The sequence below is a fragment of the Chelon labrosus genome (genome assembly GCF_963514085.1).
Source record: "Chelon labrosus genome assembly, chromosome: 8".
Classification (NCBI taxonomy): Eukaryota; Metazoa; Chordata; class Actinopteri; order Mugiliformes; family Mugilidae; genus Chelon; species Chelon labrosus.
The window spans coordinates 9,937,066-9,951,608 of record NC_140358.1 but is presented as its reverse complement, the minus strand read 5'-3'; the positions used below and the strand labels follow the sequence as shown (position 1 = coordinate 9,951,608).

Below are 14,543 nucleotides of genomic sequence, written 5' to 3'. Positions count from 1 at the left end.
AAAGCAGGCCTATAATCCTTCCCTGGAATAAAAGTGATCGGGACACAGCAGTGGAAAAAAAAAAAAGATCAATGACTGGAGCCAAGGGACAAATACAAGTTTTAAGGTTGAGCCTTTGTGATTCAGGGGAACCCTGCATTCAATAAAAATAAGTACTTGAGGGGAGAGAATAGCTCCAGCAATGATTCATTGTAGGCAACAGAGGGTATCCAATTAGATCAACAGAGAGACAGTAGCAGAAAGATATATGGGACCCCATGCTGCTTTGAAGCAACAAAAAGGGAGAAGTTACTCCCAAGCAAAGTTGCCATTCTGTCTGGACTGCTGATTATCCAGCGGCCGTTAAAGTGCAACCACCATGAGGCAATATTTGTAAGGGCATTAAGGTGATACGCACTCTGCAGAAAGAGTCCATTTAGCTTGGATTCCCTCAATAGCTGTATTTACTATGTAACTCACATACCCCGCTACTTTTCAGAGGTCAATTTCACGCTACTCACCTAATGTGTTCAAGTTAGAAATGCAGAGACCGTTATGCATTAAATCTAAAGTGAGAAGGGCCGCTTCTCTTGTCAAACAATGACTGAAAGACTCTAACTGGAGAGATAAGCTAAATGACTAAAATGGCTATTTGAAGGTGAAAACAAGAGCTATAAAAATATGAAAGAATAAAATGACATACTGTACATCCACAGAGACGAAGCTTAACTAGTTTTGCTACTGAGAGGGAAAAACAGTTAGGACAGGCATCAAAAAGTGGGTTTAATTCCAATTTGGGGCAAAGGGAATAAAAGTTCTGCGCATGGGGAAATGACATCGTCATGCTTTAATGCACCGCAACTTCAATCTCTGTTGGAGTATGAATAATAAAACTGCAGTTCCCCCGCAAAATGAAATCACTCATCACAGGGCCATGAAAGCTGAAGAAGAATTGACCTACATATGGCATCACAACTGCACACACAGTGGGTTTCACGCAGCTGAATTTACATTAGATTCAAAGAATAAAGCAGCACCGACGGTGCAGCAGCAGGAAACATGGTTCAAGGCTGTACAATAAGCCTCAATCAGAGCCGGGTTAATGTTTTGCTGTGAATAATCAAATCAAAGCCGCAGTAATTTGAAAGGAACAGACACAATTTTGAGCTGCTCTTTAGACTGAACATTACATTCCAACGGCAATTACGGCCACAACGTCGATAACAAGGAGTACACAGAAACAGCAATTTGTCTGGCCCATGCAGAGTTACTGCGTGAAAGCACTTTGTTAAAACACGCTTGATAAATGACATGCCACAAACCCAGCATTTAAATGACCAGCTAATAAAGGAAGGTGGGCTATAATAGAGTAAAAATTGCTGCACATTTTGGACAATGCTGCAAATTGCTCCTGAACACTACAACATCGCTCCTATTCATTACAAGTTCAATTCACATCGTTTCCTTACAGTTATACCTTTAGGATTTGTCGGGTTTTGGTCAATAAATCGACTATGACAACCAAAATCCAAACTATAAATCCACAATTTCCAAGAAAATCTGGGACTTTTCAGTTGCCCCTGCTGCCTGTCAGATAAACAATCAGGGATAGAAACAACATCTTTGGCAGAAGTAAACATGTCAATAAAACTGAGCTCTCCTGAGAAAAGCTGGAGAAAAGTCCCACCTGTCGTGACAATGTGCAGGTCTATACACACCGTAGTGTGAAGATAATCTCCCCGTGTAAAAACTCGTTACATTTTATCACCTTTTCATTATTAGGCCTCAGAACAGTAACGTCAGCTTCCGTGGTGTGTTTCAACATGATTAAAACTGACTGCATTTCAAGGATAAAACTGACTTTGATTGAAGAAATTAATCAGTTTGCTATTAAAAATGTGATCTTAATTGCATTGGTGAGGCCCACCGCTGTTTGTTGTTTAGGCTATTAGGTTCACTTTAGTCTTCATTAAGGAGGCAAGCCAAATCGTAACCAGTATCAGCTTCAGTTATTCACGGATAATGATTTGACACATAATGATTCTCTATAAAATGAACTCTTTGAAAAATTGACAAAATGATCCTTAAGGTTGGTTTGATAGCACCAAACCACGCTCGACATGAGTGACACCGATACTTGCTCAGCCTGGAGGAAATTATGTCTTCTTCTCTTCCCATCTTTCATATCTTTTTGCTGCAGTCTGGTGAATTAAAATCTGAGAAGTAATTAATTTCTCAGTGGATTCTAGCTTTGTACCTGGAACCCCACAGTATCAATAATCTTTGTTTCATATTATCTGCCTTCTTGTGTTCAAATCTCTGCTGAATTAAATTGGAAAAAGAGAAAAAAATGAAGTCAATATTGCTCAATAACACAGATTCTCCTTTGCTACATGAAATGAAGAATCTTACCTTATTAGCATATCAAAGGAAAACACTAACAAAGATTCAGCGGAAGTGTAAATGTGTGTTAACCTGAAAACTGTACTTCAGCACAGGCTTTTCACTTCATCAGAGCAGCTATAATGTGGCTCCTTTATTATTCTCAGCAACTATTACTTCTGGCCATCTGACATCCACCACTCTTAAGGCCTTTAGTGCTTAGTATTTTAGATTACGTGATATGAGGAACTAGTAAAAGTTACCGCATCATATTAAAACACAAGTCACAAAAGTCAAATTATGGCCGATGGGACATAATATGTAAACAAAGCTGCAACCCCCAGGGCTTAAAACCTTAAGCCATCGCATGAAGAAAACGGCAGTTATGTAAAAGGGCAACTGAGGCTGGCTATAAAAGTGAGGCAATACAAATTTACCTTAATCTCCACCGTCTTTCTAATTTATTTTAAATATTAAACATCCTGACCTGAGAGTTTATTTAAACAATCTTCACTTTGTACCTGCTAGTAATGCTAAAGCTAAGATACCTACAGCTTTGTTGGAATATCCTACTTTCGTGGTTTCTATACTTAGAAGTACTATTACCATCCACTGCCATTATTCTGAAGCCTGTGCAACAACAGGTTTATCCCAGTTGGCAACTTCGGGTAATTAACAATGATGCCAACGAGAAAGTGCCAAAAACTGCATTTCTTCAGATGGCCACTTAAGGTTGGCTCCAAAAGCAAGTCAGTCTCCATAGACCTCCATTTTAAAAATGCCAACTCTACAGCAGAAATAAACATGTTTACAGCCAGGTACAAAAAATGGTTTTAATCTCTATAGCTAATTTCCCCACCTTAACAACTTTGAGGGGCAAGAACATTTATTTAACCCACCTATTTAAATGATATCAAAGCTTAAAGTTAAGCCATGGTGTCATCTGTCCGCCTCAGCTCCACTGACACTCCACGCCTCTGCCAATTTTTGAATTAGCTGTGAGTTATGCACAAACATGAGCTTTAAAACCACTCTTCAGGAATCCTCTGGCTGATGTCACAGAGTGTTTGTCCATCTTTACAGTCAATGATGTAAACCTATTGCCCTCTCACTCTTCTGTAGGTCTCAATTCTTAGCTTCACACTGTTGTGCCATCTCTCCGGTGGACTGCCTTTTCACTGCTAGTGTTCGGATGATGAATCCTAATGATTCTGCCAATCGACTGACTTTTCCTGAGGTTGGCATTTCTGGATCTGAGTGAAATATCTCGAGAACTATTGGATGGATTACCATGACATTTGCTACAAATATCCATTATGCCCACAGGATGAATCGTAAAGACTTCTGATCTCTCGATTTCTCAAGCAGTTCCACCAGCAGGCCAAAACTCTATACTTATCCTGTGAAATATATAATGTCTAGCATATGGGCTCTCACAAACCCAGCAACGCCCTGTCCTTTCCGCCATGGAGTTGACATTTTTGGTTTTGAATGAAATGTCTAGATGACAAATGAAACAGATTCCAGACATCTCTGCTCACAATGAACCTGTAAGACTTCCAGTACTTGGGTTTTGGATACCAGCAAACTGAAAGACTGTATTGTACTATATTTAGTGTTTATTAACTAATACTAACATGCAAACACGCTAATTTAAACTGAGCATTGCACCTGCTAAAAAAGCATATATATTATCATTTTATAGCAGCATTGTAGCGTTGGCAGAACGGCTCAGGATTTTACTTATTTTTGAACTGGTGCAGCGCCCTGTTCTATTTTTTCCTACTGTTCCTTGTTCGTTCTGATAACATGGTATCTGCAGCTTAGCTGATAATTCCCAACCCTAATTAGGATGATTTCGCTTAGCAGATTAAATTTACTTTAGCAAGCTTCTATCCTTGGTAAAGTCTGAAATGCGTGATCCATTACTTGATATTTCATGTCCTGAGGGTCTAATTTTGTCATACTCTGATAGGGACTGAATTATTTTTATTCTGGTCTCATCACTCAGTCTTAACAGAAATGAAATGTCCCTGTTTCCATCTCTTTAAACAGATAAAACCTGTCACAGTCCTTCTCCAAACAGAAGCTATGATTAGTATTCTTTAAAATCTAAAGAAATGGACCAAATTCATTCTTATCTTCTAGATAGATCTGTTTCATTCAACTCTTAGTTCAGCGGTCCATCTAGTGGCAGCGTTCACCTTTACATTTCTTAAAAGACATTAAGCCAAGAGGTTACTTCCCAGTCAGTCAGTGGAACACTTGAACACAAGCCGAGAGTGTGGCTTCGGAGATAGCCTCTGTCAACACAACTAGAGCCTGCTGCCAAACATATTTAAGATAATCAGGAAAAACCTTGGAGACAAGCTGCAGTCCCTGGATGTTTACAGAAAAAAGCACAAGCATATTAAAATTATAATAGCAATTTCCTGTTTCTGCATATCGAATACCATTGGAGTCATGATAAATGATTGGCGTCCTTGAATATATAAGACTAACAAATGTCTGTTAATAGCAATGACAATAAACATCACAGGAAGGACCTTCAGCAGCAGCAGGGAACTCTGGGATTGGGATGCAGGGTCTGTTTAGATGGCACCATGTTATGAATTAGGAGCTACAGATTTAAGTGTAATTGATGAGCCTAATGCAGTGACCAAACAGAACAAATGTACTGGGCTGTGATCATTCACGGAGCCACATAAAACTGGCTCGATACGATTAAGAGATAACGTCAGATGTAAAGTTATAGAGAGCCAGTCATATGCCAGTGCTGTTCCACTACATTAGTATTCATCCCATCAAACCCCAGGCCTAGAGCTATTGATTGCTGAATGCCAAGTGCTAAAGGCCAGTCAAATAAAACGAAGAACTCCAGAGGAGTCTGAATGATCCCTCAAGACTGAAAAGGGGAACCAGGTTTAACCTAGATCTGAACCTCCAAGTCTCATCTGTCTGAGTTCTTAACTCAGCTGTGCATTGCAGAAATAAACAACTCATTACTTCCGCAATTTCAGAAATAAATGAACCAAATAGCCTGATGTAACTCCAGAACTCATTAGTTTTAAATGACAAAATAAGCAGAAAGCTGCAAGAGTTTCTACATTTCAAAATTTCAATATGTAGATATACAGTACATTTTAAAAATAATATTCTGATTAAGGTATTAAATTCATATCTGACCCTTGCATGATCTTACTGTAAAGACAGACATTTAATCTCTGCTACAATATTAATCTGGACTGCACAGAGAATGTTTTACAATCCAAAACAGTCTCCACATATACTGCAGAAGAATCAACTGACCTCAATCTGCCAAAGGTCCATGTTTTTCATGTATAAGTTAAAAGAAGAAATATGTGGCCGACCTAAAGTCTGCGGGTTTGTGACAGGAGGGGCGCTGGGTAATTCTTTGTGTCTTTGCTAGATCTTTAACAGCTGCTAAGCGGCAGTCGGATCAGACTGGGCAGCTTGCAGCTCAAACTGTGTGTAACTCTGTGTGTCGGGTTAAGTGCCCATCATAACAATTTAATGCTGTATGGCCAAATCTACCTAAGTACTATCTAAGTACATACTCCTGTGCAGGGGTGGAGCAGCAATTTTAAAAGTGGGGGGGGTTCTAGGGGTAGCACATGAGCACCGCAACCGCCTTTGGCCCCTGTTCTCTTTCTAGATTTTCTTCATCAGGATATGCAAATAATATTGCATTGCCTGGACTTCCCTTCCTCATCCTACATAAAGAACTCAGTGTTAATATTCCTGAACATGGAAGTGTTGAAATATTTTATGTAAACTTGATTTTGATGAGGAAACATTAATTTCTTTTGTTGTTCTTTTATCTGCTTTACCGTACTCTATATTATTATTTTATTCATCTTATTAGATGATAAGATTTTAATAGTTTTATTGCATTTCATTGTCTTCATTTCTATTATTTTCTAGTTTCTGAGAGCAGTAACAGGGATGAGTTGATGTAGGGGATTTTCTTCATTGAAAAGAAAGTCTTAAGCTCCAACAAATACCTTTAAGTTACGTAAATGAACACCTATATGGCACTAATGCAAGAATATGTACTACTACAAAATTGAATTAGTTCATTTATGGATTGACAGCTTTCTGTTTCCCTCCTGTCTCCTAATTACATGACAACTTGAGTGGAAAAATAAGTCAATCTTCTGCTGCCTTTTCCTTTTTGGCATTCCTAACAAAAAATAATGCTTGCAAAACTTTGCATTAACTTTGTTTGCCACCTGGCTTGCTTAATAGTTTCGTTATTTACAGAGAAAATTCGACATTATTAACTAGTTAAATTACCGTTTCATACCGCTGCTCTGTTTGCTGTCTGCTGCTGAGAGTGAATGGTCGGCAGCTCCGTGTTAGCGTTTACTTTGCCGGGCGGCCGGGACTAGTGGGTTTGGTCAAATGACTGTGATTGGCTGGATGGCTGTCAATCAATCTAAATGTCTGGGGGACTGAGGCGCGCTCCATTTCAGTACGCTGGTACACAGCCAGGGCGGGCAAACGGTTTAATACCTCAGGAAAAAGTGGGGGGGATGAAATCAGCTTGTTGAAAAAGTGGGGGTGTTGCAACACCCCCATCCCCCACGGGTGTGACGCCCATGCTCCTGTGTTTATTCTTAGAGTCCCTAGTTTAAAAATCTTAAGAGTACAAAATTATAGCCACCTTTGCTCAATTGAGTTTATTAGTGACAAATCTATACATTTCGTGGGGATTTAGTTGCGAGTTTTGCACAGGCCTGAGCATGCAGATTTATTTTTCTTTCCAAAGATTGGAGTTTATAAAAACAAAAAATAGTAATACAGTTTCACAGAGCTCAACACGATGTCTTCCAGTTAGTTGTTTTCTTTCAGCCCAGACATTTAGTCATTTAGACATTTAGAGAAGAACAGCAAATTATTACTTCACACTGGAGAACCCAAAGACAGTAAATGTTTGGTGTTCAGATACAAAGACCTGTGCCTATGGTGCACTGAAAGAATGTCAGGTCTAATATGTAGGCTGTATATTTCCATTATTATGAGCTGTGTGTCTGTGGTGACTTTTGCAGAGAAAATGCAAAACTGTCAAGACACGAGCCGACTTTCATCATGAAGTCGTCGCAGGAAATTCATTTTGCTGTCCTTCGTTAAAGCGAGAAAACAGTCATTTTTTGAGAGTGGCTCAATTTGAGATGTTTCAGTAATGGAACAAGAATGAGCAGCCACAGTGAGCTGTTGGATGAAGAGCTGTTGGCAACACACTGCACAACTCCAACGGAACCTGTGCGATCCGCTGTTCATGTCGTGTGGAGCATAAAATCTGATCACAGTTACTCAAGGAATAATAGGAAAATTAATTAATGATTTTTTTTAGTAATTAAAAGTGTTGCCAATTCATCCAGGACTTAAGAGTTTCAGCCAATTGTAACAATTAATTAACTATCAAAACTGTTTTTGATACGACTAATTTATTTTCTGCCGACTGATGGAGTAATCAACAAAACCAAGGACTAAAAGTTTCAAGCTCATACAATACCTGTCCTTGCTGTAATTTTAACATACTAAATAATACGTGGACACAACATTTAGTATCTACACAATAGTTCGCTTCCAACACTTGTTTGCTTGTTTCAACTACATAATGTCCACAGCATGCACACAGCAGGTTCTGTGCAATGCTCAAACCAGCCACATGCTTTTGGCCACAGGCTGGTATTTTCCATAGTAGAAAAATAAGACAGCTAATGAGAAAAGCAGGCGTCTTCTTCACTACTTCAATGCTATTTTGCAGAGTGCTGACAGCTGCAGGTGCACACATGCACGTCACTGCAGTTCGGGTTCGAATCAGGACCTTATACTTGAATAGTGATGACTCCCACTCCAAACAACTTGAATGTATTATCTCTGCTTGCCTGTGATCAAATCCCAGGGAGGCCTATTTCTTTACCGGCCAAATTACATTTTCCTTCCTCCATCATCTTTGAATGGCAAACTGCCTGTACTTAGAATAAATCTAAAAAAGCAGCAAACAGCAACAATGAAAAATCAGCAGCCGAGGTGACACTTAAGAAATAGAGTGTCTGTATAAAAAAATGGGAAAACTGCTCTGACTTCACATTTTTTTTCTGAAATAATTTGGAGGCAGGCAGCTTGTTTTAAATGTCGAAGCTACATGGCTGTCAGTATTTTTCTGGTGTCAGAGCACAAAGCACAACAAAACCACTGACTGGTGTGCCAAGAAACATGCACCAGTTACATTTGAAGCTCAAGCTGAAAATGTTATCTTCTAATTTGCAGCAGGATATGTTTAGTTTTAAGCTTGGATTCATGATTTGTATGGCATGGATGTACAAAAAATACATTTTTATTGCTCACAACATCGTCAAGCTGTGGATGACACTATACAAACATGTAATGCCAGGAGAACGAGAGGAGGGAATGCAGTACAGCAACAGATTCAGATGATTGATTACACACACAGGAAGAGCCTCATGACCATCTCTAGGCGACATGTGAATACATGAGGCCCTGACATTATAAAATTCATTCTTCAGAATTGCAGCCCAGAAACTGCAAGCCGAGTGTGACGGCAGCCAAAATGTGACAGTAAACACTCTGAACTGTGAAGCCATCTGCTCCCTTGGGTCTGAGCTCCTGCTGCAGCTGGACCTCATGTTCTGCAAACTACTAAAATTGGGTTAAGAACTGTCCAACGCATTATTAAAAACTGGAAGGATAGTGGGGAACCACCGTCTCCGAGGAAGAAATGTGGTTGGAAAAAAATCCTGATTGCGTGATCGCCGTTCACGATCAAACGTTTTTTGAAATCAAATTGAAGAAAAACAACAGTAGAACTCAGGGCTATGTTTAATAGTGAAAGTAAGAGCATTTCCACACGAACAATGTGAAGGGAACTCAAGGGATTGGGACAGAGCAGCTGGGTAGCCTTAAGAAAACCACTAATCAGTGAGGCTAACTGCAAAAAAAAAATGCTTCAGTTTGCTAGGGAGCATAAAGATTGGACTCTGGAGCAATGGGAGAAGATCATGTGGTCTGATGGGTCCAGATTTATCCTGTTCCAGAGTGATGGGGGCATCAGGGTAAGAAGAGAGGCAGATGAAGTGATGCATCCATCATGCCTAGTGTCTACTGTACAAGCCTGTGGGGGCAGTGCTATGATCTGGGGTTGCTGCAGTTGGTCAGGTCTAGGTTCAGCAACATTATGTGCCCAAAGAATGAGGTCAGCTGACTACCTGAATATACTGAATGACCAGGTTATTCCATCAATGGGTTTTTTCTTCCCTGATGGCACGGGCATATTCCAAGATGACAATGCCAGGATTCATGGGGCTCAAATTGTGAAAGAGTGGTTCAGAGAGCATGAGACATCATTTTCACACATGGATTGGCCACCACAGAGTCCAGACCTTAACCCCTCGTTGGAGAAGGCTTTACGCAGTGGTCAGACTCTCCCATCATCAATACAAGATCTTGGTGAAAAATGAATGCAACACTGGATGGAAATAAATCTGTGTGAACTTTTTTTTTGTGGGGAGGTGGGGGGACTTGTTTTTTTGGCCAGGCAGTGTGTAACAGTATACGCGGGTGGATGTTTGGGCACCTTGGAAACAGACACCAGACTTTTACAGAGGTCAAATCTGAATCCGTCACTTTTAACTACGAGGACGCTGTATGAAGTAGCTTAAGTTAGGAAATGACTCAGCTATTTAATGACACCGATGACATTCACATGGGCAATATCTCTTCACTCAAAACAAAACTTTACGTAGACTCAACGTAGACTGTCCAGTAGCTTCATCATATATAAACAGGAGGAATTACAGTCAAAGATATCAAAGATAGTAGTACTACTACTACTGCTACTAATAATAATAATAAAAAAATGTCGAAATTACTATGATGACAGTTATTTGACCAATCGTGATCATTTAGAATAACCATTGGAATAGCGTCATTATTCACCTAAAAGGATCTAAAAGTAGGATGAAATTAACATAGTATTTCAATCACTATTTCCAAATCGTCTTCCATCATTTAAGGTTTGACTGGTGCTCTACTACTGACATCACTTACTGGCTTCCCCTTCCTCTGATATGGTCTAATGGCACCTGTGGGGAAAATTAGTGTCTTCAGCTGTTAATCTCGAGGCGCTTAACTTCTAATATGGTGACGGTATTTAGCCGCAGAAATTGAGCCATTCAATAAGGTTGAAAATCAAGCATTTAAAGTTTGACAATTAAGATTTATTAATTAAAATAAAATCTCAGCCATCATATATGACTGAAACTAACAGATCCAATACCCGGGGATAAATGAGGGAGTAAAATTAAAACAAAAACATATTTTTGCATGCCAGCTTGTCAACTACTGTGTATAATCAGTAACAGCATTATTAGAAACACTTATTTGACCTAAGCAGCTCCTTCAGCAGCAGACTGCTGCATCCAGGCTGCAAAAAGGAACGCTACCACAGGTCCTTCATACTAACTGCCATCAGGCTGTACAACACTAGCCTGAGTCAAAAATAACCCACATGTTAGACTTGGCCTCATTTTTGTTTTTTTACAGTCATTGTATGCACAAATTAAATCTGCTTTTTACACTGCCTTATGTTGCACGAACCACTACCTCACCGTCTCATAGTTTTTGCTATTATTTATTTGTAAAGTTTCCATCCACTACAATGTACATGCAATGTTCATACAATGAATGTCTATATATTTCTATTTTTCTCTATATATTTTTCAGTGTTAGTATTTTTGTATATATTTTTCAAATTTGTTATCGTTATTTTTGTAATTTTCCTGTCAAATTCATTATTGTTTTTTGTATATATTTTTGCCAAATTCCGCGCTACTGTGACATGGAAATTTCCCATACACATGGGATAAATAAACAATGTCTTATGTCTTAAGCACTTATTTGCAATAATTACAAGAACAAAGCTGAGGTTATTGCTGTTAGTTCCATGTGTGCTTTTCCTGTTGTCCACTAATAAAACTCTGGATTCACTTGGGAATTATTAGGAAACAAAAGTATTTTGATGTCAGTGGGATTTATTTAGTGAAACATAAAGATTCTTGACAGATGCTACTCATAATGAAAGAACTTCAGTCAAGTCTAAAATAAGGAAAAGACTCCCAATTTCACTGTCAAAACAGCAGAAGAACATTTCTGTATCTCCTGTGTGTAAAGAAAGCTCCTGAAATTCTGGATTTAAATTATATGCACTTCGTTATAACGTTAAATATTTACAACAAAATGTAAATGAAGACTAGTTGAAGAGTTTAAGGGCCCGAAAACATACCATATGGATTAAATGTTAACATCCACAATTTTGTTCTTGGCCTGTGGAAATGTTTTGCATGTCATAGGTCTGTGCTTATTTCCCGGGATCTTTACTATGTTGAATGGCAAAAAAAATAAACTAGAGATAAATAATGTAACACGCAGAGGGCTTGTGACAACATGTCTTTCCATCTGAGTCTCGCTCATTTCAAATGGTTTAAAAACACCAAACAAAAACCCAAATAATGAAATTTCACAAGTAAACACGTCCAAAACTGTTCAAAGTGGCTCACATCACTTATAAGAAACGGATTATATTTATATTTAACGTTATTGTAATTTCTCTGAAATGTATCCAGCAGTGTTAGCACTTACTAAAAAACTATTAATATGCGTAACAGACAATACTGATAACACTTCTTTGAAGCAGAAAGTCACACTTACGTTTTCATAATTAATAAACCCACCAGATATTTAGGCTTCAATGGAGTCTTTGACTTTTCTTCCAGGTTGAGCCTGAAACTAATATTTTGAGATTTGTTTAAAATGTTTCCTTTGGTGACCGGTTATTTCATGAAACCACTCGATGACAACCAATTACACACTTCATCTTTATAATACTAATCAGACACGCACAGCAGCAGCAGGACTTGGTGTCTGTCCACAGTCACATTGAACAGCAAGAAGCTACTTAGCTTAGCTAAGGCTAACACTCCCCGCATCCAGACAAACGACTTTGAATCGTAAGAACAGGTCAAACAGAGCAGAATTAAACTCTATCGAAACGACACAGGCGAATTAGTATTATCATACCTGTGGTTTGCCCTGTACCTTCACGCCGTTAGCAGCATCCTTCAGGGCGCAGACATCTTGGATTACTGAACACGGCGGAGTGTTTGCTGCCGCTGATCTCAAGGCTGTCACCTGCTGGACTGGAGGAGTAACTGCAACAGCTGTAGTGTCCGCAGTCTTATTAAAGGACAGGTTAGCATGGAAGGTGGTGTTTGTACCACAGCTTTAAGCTTTTACTTAGTCTAATATTCATAATAAGATTAACCTATTTGAGTGTTTACATTTTTCTTTTTCTTTACACAACTTTATACAACTGAGAAATACTGAACTTTTATTTCATTAAGCCTCCAAGTATTTGACACCTCGTCAGTAATACATTTCAGATTCAGAAGGATAAATTCTGTTGATTTATTTGGTGTATATATACACTGTAAAGTATGACCTTTACCAGTAGTAAAATTGACATGATGTGTATACATGAATGCATCAAATATTTTACTACAGTTTTTCTCTATTACAACTGAAAGAGAACTGCTATACTGCTTTACACCACTACATTTTATGTAGGTAGTTCATTCCTTCAGAGGACTAATATAGCATATAAACAACAAATAAACTAGGATGCATTATAATGGGTAAAGCTGAGCTAATACTGTCAACCTCCGTGTTGGAATACCACCATTTCTTGCATAGAATTCATCCATAATTATAATCCCTCCAGCTGCTGTAAGGACACTATCACATGTCTTTATTGGTTGAATTAGATTGTTCCAACTCTTGGTCTACACAACATAATTCTTAATGTAACTGGTATTTCCCAATCATAAATGACTTAGGGTTAGGGTTAGAGTTTAATGGTTTCTTCTCACTAAGTGGAAATAAATGCACATATTGAACCTTTTTTCTTATTACTCAGATGTGGTTTGGGAAAACACATTTCCTGTGTCATGTTTCAGCTGAACATTCTGTTGTAGTGGCGACCAATCATGCAGTGTCTTTGCAGTTGACTGACATTTTTTTTCATCAGCCATTTAGTTGCATTTTTTGTTACATGGACAAACACCTTTCACCTCCTCCCCAAATGCCCTCCTCAGAGGATTATTTGTACATACTCTTTTTATAATAGCAAATGTGGGGCAGGTGTTGCTAATAGGCTACAGCATTCATTTAAGGTTGGGCTGCACAGCTGACAGATGTATGAGTGTTTGACTATAAGCTTTAAATACAAAATATATTTAGCTTCATGTGTTAGCTTTTACAAAGTGCCCAAGTATTCTTAAAGCAGTATTATTTCAGTTTTTCTCCACTAGAGGGCGTAAAAAACAAAGTCAAATGTTGAAGCAACATACTTAAGTGACTACCTACAGATTGCCAAAATAGATGTCTTGGAGGATTATCTGTACATGATTTACAGCTGTTGCTGAATTTCTATATATTTATTTTTGGTGTGTTTATTTTGTTTATACAGTGTGAATGGTTGTCTGTCTCTCTGTGTTAGCCCCGCGATAGACTGGCATCCTGTCCAGGGTGTACCTCGCCCGATGACAGCTGGGATAGGCTCCAGCCCCCCCTCGCGACTGCTCACGGGGCAAGCGGTTACAGAAGATGAGTGAATGAATGAATGAATGAATGAATTTAGTTTATACTGTTAATCATGTTATATGTTGCAGGCTACTAAATATTGGAGCCTGAGGTATTACCATTAGCCTATACAATTCAAATAACTGTTAAGCAGATTATTTTGGACTGATCTATTTGCATTTTGTTCGTTTTTTTTTTTTTTTTTTGTTCTAGTCATGATGACTATACTGTGGTGAAACTGTGGGTTAGCTATAACATTGATTATTTTGATTTCTTCAAATCTGATCGCAAGATGTTGTGTACACTTTGGGTAAATCAAGTTTTCCAGTTACTATTTTCTTATGAGGTAAAATTCATTGAATTTTGACCATGAGGTGGATTTAGCAGCTCTATAAAGACTAACTCTTCTGTTTCAGTCCATGTGCTGTTGCTGGAAGCTAGACATTGTCATCAGCAGTTGATAAGGTCAATAAATAAATCAGACTTTCATTCTAAAT

General features: G+C 38.5%; 1 protein-coding gene across 1 annotated transcript in view; it reads right to left on the bottom strand.

The window, feature by feature from the left end:
• mrpl11 (mitochondrial ribosomal protein L11) overlaps nucleotides 1-12,591 on the bottom strand; it is a 40,064-nt gene extending 27,473 nt beyond the window's left edge. Inside the window, exon 1 of the mRNA XM_084550152.1 lies at nucleotides 12,487-12,591. The gene's annotated coding sequence lies outside the window, so the exon portion shown is untranslated. The remainder of the gene's footprint in view (nucleotides 1-12,486) is intronic.
• Between the last annotated feature and the right edge of the window lie 1,952 nt (nucleotides 12,592-14,543).